Source organism: Choloepus didactylus, chromosome 7, assembly GCF_015220235.1.
Source record: "Choloepus didactylus isolate mChoDid1 chromosome 7, mChoDid1.pri, whole genome shotgun sequence".
NCBI classification, from domain to species: domain Eukaryota; kingdom Metazoa; phylum Chordata; class Mammalia; order Pilosa; family Megalonychidae; genus Choloepus; species Choloepus didactylus.
The window spans coordinates 73,266,289-73,272,949 of record NC_051313.1 but is presented as its reverse complement, the minus strand read 5'-3'; positions in this window follow the sequence as shown (position 1 = coordinate 73,272,949).

The following is a 6,661-nucleotide window of genomic DNA, read 5'->3' as shown; positions in this document are numbered from 1 at the left end:
TAGCAAAAGGATACAAATTAGAATCAACCAAAGGAAGAGATGCATACAGCAAAGTCTGAGAGGCTTCCACCCCAGAAACTTCCGTGGTTCTCAGGGACACATTACCCTCAAGGAGTATTGCCAGTCAGGGCAGCTCACCCAAGCTTCAGTGTCCAGAGTTTTAATTGGGGTTTCATTTCATGGCTGTAACTGATTGAATCAAATCAACGGCCATGTGATTGAACTCAATCTCTAGACCCCTCCTTTCCCCAGAGGTGGGACTGAAATCACATGGGTCAAAGCCCCAACCCTCTAATCAAATGGTTGGTCTTTCTGGCCTTGATCAGCTCCCATCCTGAGTTACCTTGTTAGCATAAACTATCAGGTATGGTCTGAGGGACCTACCCTGAGTAACAGAGAACTAGGGAAACTCCGAGGGTTTAGAGGTTCCCCCCAGGAACTGGGACAAAGGCCAGACCTCCCTCTCTCTCTCGCTCTCATTTTTTTTCCCCTTAGTTTTTTGGATACATTTACAATATAAATACTACCTTGTTTTCAAAGTACGCACTCTTTTAACAACTTGAGAAAATTATCTAACATGGAACAGCAATTTAATGTAAAGCCTCTACAGTAATGTTTAAGGAAAAACAGAACTGCTTTTGGCATAAGGAATCCTGGAAGGAATATGAACGGGCATGATGATCTGAACTTGCAAGGGAAATGTGAAGCATCTTAGTCCGCATTTCACTGTCAATATAGCATGTTAAAGGGCTACTAGTGAGAGAGCAATCTGGATGGAGTGTGGTAAAAACTAAATGTGAGAGATATAAAAATGAAAGTATACATGCTTGTATAGTGCATTAATCTTAAAGAAGCTTAACATTTCATTCTCATTTTCAATAACTTAAATGAATAGCATTTAAAACACATCACACAAAATTAAAGACTTGTACGTATAAGGCAAGACCTCTCTTTGAAGGCTAAGTTCCTTACACTACACATTGGTATTTTCAACCATTAAAAATTTATAATTTGATGTGATACAACAACTACTTTTGTATTCTTACTTTTGTGTTTTTTTCTTAAAGACTCCCCAAATTGTGTACACTCCAGGCCCCATAAAACTCGAATCCAATCCCAAAGACTAGGAGAAAATCTCAAACAGCTTAGCTAAATAAGAATAACTGAAGGGTGAGACATTGTGTTATGGTGTTTAACTGTGACACTGGCATTCAAAGATGATACTTTCTGGTCCTGCAGATAATTCTCCCAAAGCCATAGGATTCAGGGCTCCCAGACTGTGTGGCAAGTATGTATCTTGGGGTGGTCTACTGAGAGGCACCATTTTGATAAGATTTCAGTGAGGACAGCCAGTAGGGACTTTTCTGGTCTCTGTTGAATTCCACTTTCTGTGAGAGTGAGCAAAGACCCAAAGACAGGTCCACAGTCACCACCTCAGTGGCCTACGTCTACTGGCGAGAGAGCTAGCTACGTGCCCTCGGCTGATGTGGGCTCTGTCAGGCAATTGTGCCATATGCCGTGGTCGTTTGTGCTCAAAACACTTGTTACTTGAAAAGAAAGATGCTCCTGCACTTCTTTTCTAGCCAAAAAAATGACTGTTGAATCAACTATTTTTTTTAAATTTCAGTGTAAATTCCATCTACAAGCGTATCTTTACTTCATAAACTATGTACTTTGCTGTATCTACCTTCATTTTCTTGATTTCCTGCTTAAAAATAAACATTTCCCACAGAGCAATTCAATTATAAACAGAGAGGAGAGAGACATTTAGTAATCAAGGGTAACCATTACTCCAAATAAGTTCTCCTTTTCATTTGAATGTGTATTCCCTGGATGGAATCCCAACTCCAAATATATTAGCTTGGTTAGCATGAAAATGTTTTATGCATTGTCCTCTAATTAAGGTTCGGTAAGTGGTACTCCCAGCAGATTTGTAAACGAGTTCCTTCATATTGGCATTGCACCATTGTTCAATTTATGGGGTTGGAGAAAGTACCAAAATAGCTATTCACCCCTTATTAGTATTCACTGCAGGAACCCAACTGAACTTCATGACTTTAAAAATAACCTTAAGTGTCTGGACATTTAAATGTGTTTCATTTTTATCTGAAAAGCACAAAATTTTTTTCCAAACTGACAATTTACTTTTACTCTTGAAGTTTGATTTTTCCCCTTACTTTTGGAAGAATTTCCTAGAGTTTTTATAACCTAAGTCTAGTTGTCTAAAGAATCATGTTAAAATATAATGAGAAGAGTTTGAGTTCTTTTTTTAAATGTAAAACAGAAAATCTTTTAGATTCACTTTCTAGAATAAATCAATTATATTTTATTTTTAGGTTTAATCATTTGTTTTCCTTTTTTGTTAGAAGAAATGAATTCTGTGATATTAGGTCATGTACCCTTTTGGTTTTCACAGAATTTGTTTCATTTCATAGTGGAATCATCTGATTCTACAGAAATCAATCCAGAAACATGTTTCGACTTCAGTGCCTTCAATCCCAGTCCATTCTAGTTAGTCAGGTAGTTGTGGATTGATTAGCAAAAATCAGATGTTTTGGATATCTTCTTAAATATAAAACTATATGGTCCAAGTCTTCTCACCATCTACACCAAGTGTTTTTATACGTGGAGACAATGAATTCTGTTCACCAGGAATTAATGGTTTTAGGTTTTTAAATTTTTTATTCCATAATGACCCTGTTTCCTCAAGCATGCAAGGTCAGTCTGATAATTGGTTATCTTCTATTTCATACCTAAAGGAAGCCATGTGAAGCATGGAATAATTTTCTACTTATGGTTCTTTTTCTCTGTTCATTTTATTCTCATGCAAATAAGTGCCTTTAATGTCAGTATTGACAGGAACCTCCACATAAGATGAACCTGGCCTTTGGATCCTTCATTCCAAACTCAGTCTGAGCAAAGGTTACTGATGTGGTAGTAAAAAGGTCTTCTCCAATACATCACCCTTGGGACTCAATGACTCCTAGTAAAAACCATAAGCAATGCTAAATGTGTTGGTAATACTAACAAAATTATTCTTTGGCTTATAAAAATGATTTGATTTTATTGTTGGAGCCAAAATATAAAAACAGTAGCATCCACTGTTAGTCATTTAGTGAATTCTCTGAAATGGCAGTCCTTAAGTTCTTTTTATCATCTTCACAGACAGGTGGTCATGGACCTTCATATATGCACTGAACATCCTTCTGATGATTTTCTCCAAAGCCTCGTGGCATTTTTCTTCTCCCTATCTCATCCATTGCTGCCCTAAGGTGTGGCTTCCATCACTGCTTCTCAACATCAACAGTGGGGATGTGGTGGCCCATCAGCCCATTGAGGTTGGTGATTGTGGTCACATCTCACTCTAATTGTTAGCCAAGCTGTGACGGGAAACACCTACCTAGATCAAAAAAGATCATGACTGTGCTCCATGTTTTCAGCAGCTTCCCTAATAGAAAATATATTTTATTTGATTTACTCTTGAGCATTATACTTCCTCCACTTCCTTCTCTCTAGGAATTTGGAGAAAAGCTCTGGAGAGGCTGTAAAGACATAAGAATGACGTCACTCAAAGGTCCACTCAAAACAGTCTCCCCCATCCCATTCAGGGTTGATGGCCTTAGCAAATGTCCTCTGAATCGCTCCCCTCTCAAGCCACTTTCCCTTTTATTCTAGTCCTTTGTCCAGGAGGTTAAGGGACCTGTGTGGTTCCCCCATTTGGTTAGGACACTTTTCCTAGGGAGCCAGTTGTCTGTCCCAATGCGTCTATTCATTATCTTTTCAAAGAAGTTCATCAGATCCTTGTGTAAATAAAACCATTTTGTGTGTGTGGCCAACAATTGGTCGTTCCATGATGTACCTGAATTCAAAGCACTGTGTAATTTCCATCTTTATTCTTGTACATTTGCTATATTTTGTCCTCAGAATATGTAGATGATATGTCTGTTAGGACTATTTCTTCCCTATCTTGGAAAGATTAAATTCATTCTATTGCTTGCTGCTCATCTCCCTCCTACTAGAATAGCTCAGGCTTTTCTGTTTCCTTCGCATTTACATAACTCCTCCCTGTGCTATTGTTCTAAATGAATGTCAATTCCTTATCCCTCCTCTTTACCGAAACATGCTAGGTTTCCATATTGTCAATCCATCAAAATCCTCATCCTGGCTTTCAAAACCTTCCCAAACTCCCATCCCCACCCTATTGCTTTCCATCTCCAAGTTCTCCCATCATCCCTACCTGATCTCCTCTCCAATTCCTGAGTGTGTCTTTCTCCCACTCCACTCCAAATCATTGCTCATCCTGTTTTCCCATCTTGAATGCCTTTCATCCCTTCCCCTCTCCCCAGTTAGCCTTCAAACTCCATCCTGGGTCCTTCCTTTCTCCTTTAGGAGAACTTTCTTAACGACTTCTGGTGATTTTTATTTCATTTTCTAAATGGGTCTATAACTTATTTCTGGAAATTCTCACTAGCCACTTTATTACCAACAATTCTATATTGTTTCTTATCTACTCTGGAAAATTACACAATTTGCAGAATGGAGAACAAAATTTAGGGTTCCTCCTTCTCTCCCATAGACTTAGCACAGGGCCTTCCCATGGAAGGCATAAATAGGCATTTGTTGAGTAAATGACTTGCAGTATCAGGTGCTGTACTATTCTGTGTTGCAAATGGACATTAGGCTGATGTCCAAGGGGCAGCTTGTACTTTACCCTGGGCTGGAGGGGGTGGGAAGCTTGTGAACAGCAGTTGCTGATTCAGTTGAATGCTTGACATGCTTGAGATTTGCCTGCTGTGGGGGGTGGGGTGGTGGGGGTGTGGGTGGGGGTCACCTACCTTGGCTGTGGTTCAGTGATATTCTTGTTAGATATTTTGAAACACCATGTATTAGAGATTGAATGATGTACCCCACAAAAGACATATTCAAGTCTTAATGCATGTTCTTGTGGGTGTGAACCCATTTGTAAATCGGATCTTTAAAGATGTTGTTCTTAGTTAAGGTGAGGACTTATTTGTGACTAGGATCTTTAAGGGTCCTATTTATAGATGAGGTCAAATTGAATCTGGATGGGCCTTAATCTATGTGACTGGAAGCCTTATAAAGAGGAAACTCTGACATAGTCAGTAGAAGCCAGAAGTCAGAGAGGAGAGAGAAATCACCATGCGACAGAGAACTACCGTCATCAGAACTCCACCAACACCAGGAGAAAGTGTGGCCTTGCCAACATCTTGATTTTGGACTTCTAGACTTCAAAACCATGAGATAACAAGTGATTGTTGTTTAAGCTAACCCACTGTGTTGTATTTGTCATAGCAGCTCTGGCAAATTAGATACTATGTATCTACCAACTCCCCTGTAAAGTATTGCTCATCATCTTATCTTTCTCCAATATGTATTCAAAATCAACTTCTTAATAATACTTATTACCCATTGGAATTATACCTTTTATTTGTATGACAAATTTGTATTCATCTGTAAATATTACAAAGTGTTTTAATATATATTCTTGCATTTGAACCTCAAAATAACCCTATGAGGTATGAAGAACAAGTGATATTGAAAGGTTAGATGAATTGCCTTAGGTCGTACAGTTGTCTGTTCATCTATCCTATTTCTTGTTATCATCATCACGAAAAATTTAGCAGTTCGTATTTGATGTAGAGTTGGGTTTTTTCCCTGATATTAAATAATTCTCTACTCCCATCATCTTTCATTTTCCAAAATCTTCTGCTTTGCTTTGGCTCCCTATGAGGCAGCCATGAGTTAGTGCAACCTGTTCTTGGCCTCAGTGGCTAGAAAAAATTTTCTATTGAGGGCTCAGAGAGTAAGCATTTTTGACTTTGTGGACCTATAGTCCCTGTTGCAACACAACTTTTATGGTCATTGAAATTTGAATTTTATGTAATTTTCACATATCGTGAAATATTATTATTTTTATTTTTTCCAATGATTTAAAAGTATAATGATTGCATCATCAGCTTGCAGGCCTTACAAAAACAGGCAGCTGACCAGTTTTGGCCTGTAGGCCACAGTTTGCCCAACCCTGATACAATATATTAAAGTGCAACCCAAACATCAGCCAGGTTTCTTTAATTCTAAGTAAATTGGCTTGAGCCCAGTTCCATGGCTTATGGAACTTCAAAGCTGCCCCTAAAGTTCCTGCCTATTCTTGGTGGGCCTGTGCTTTCATGACCTCCTCAGCCTTCCGGCCCTCCTTCCTTATGTCTGGCTTCTCTTCTGCACGGTGGTGACCCTCTTATGGATCCCCATCCATGCAGGTCTTCCAGAACAAATCAAACTTTACTGAAGATTTCAGAGGATGAGTTTGTCACAGAAACACAAACATTGAGCAGTTGAAGTATGACCTTACTCTTTTTTTTTCAAACGTAATTTTATTGAAATATATTCACATACCATACAATCATCCAAAGTGTACAACTGTTCACAGTTTCATCATATAGTTGTGCATTCAACACCACAATCAATTTTTGCACATTTTCATTACTCCAAAAGGTAAGAATAGAAATAAAAGAAAAAAAAACCAAACGTCCCATACCTCCCTCCTCCATATTACTCATTTACTTTTTGTCCCCATTTTTCTACTGATTTGTCCATACACTGGCTAAAGGGAGTGTGAGCCATAAGGTTTTCACAATCACAC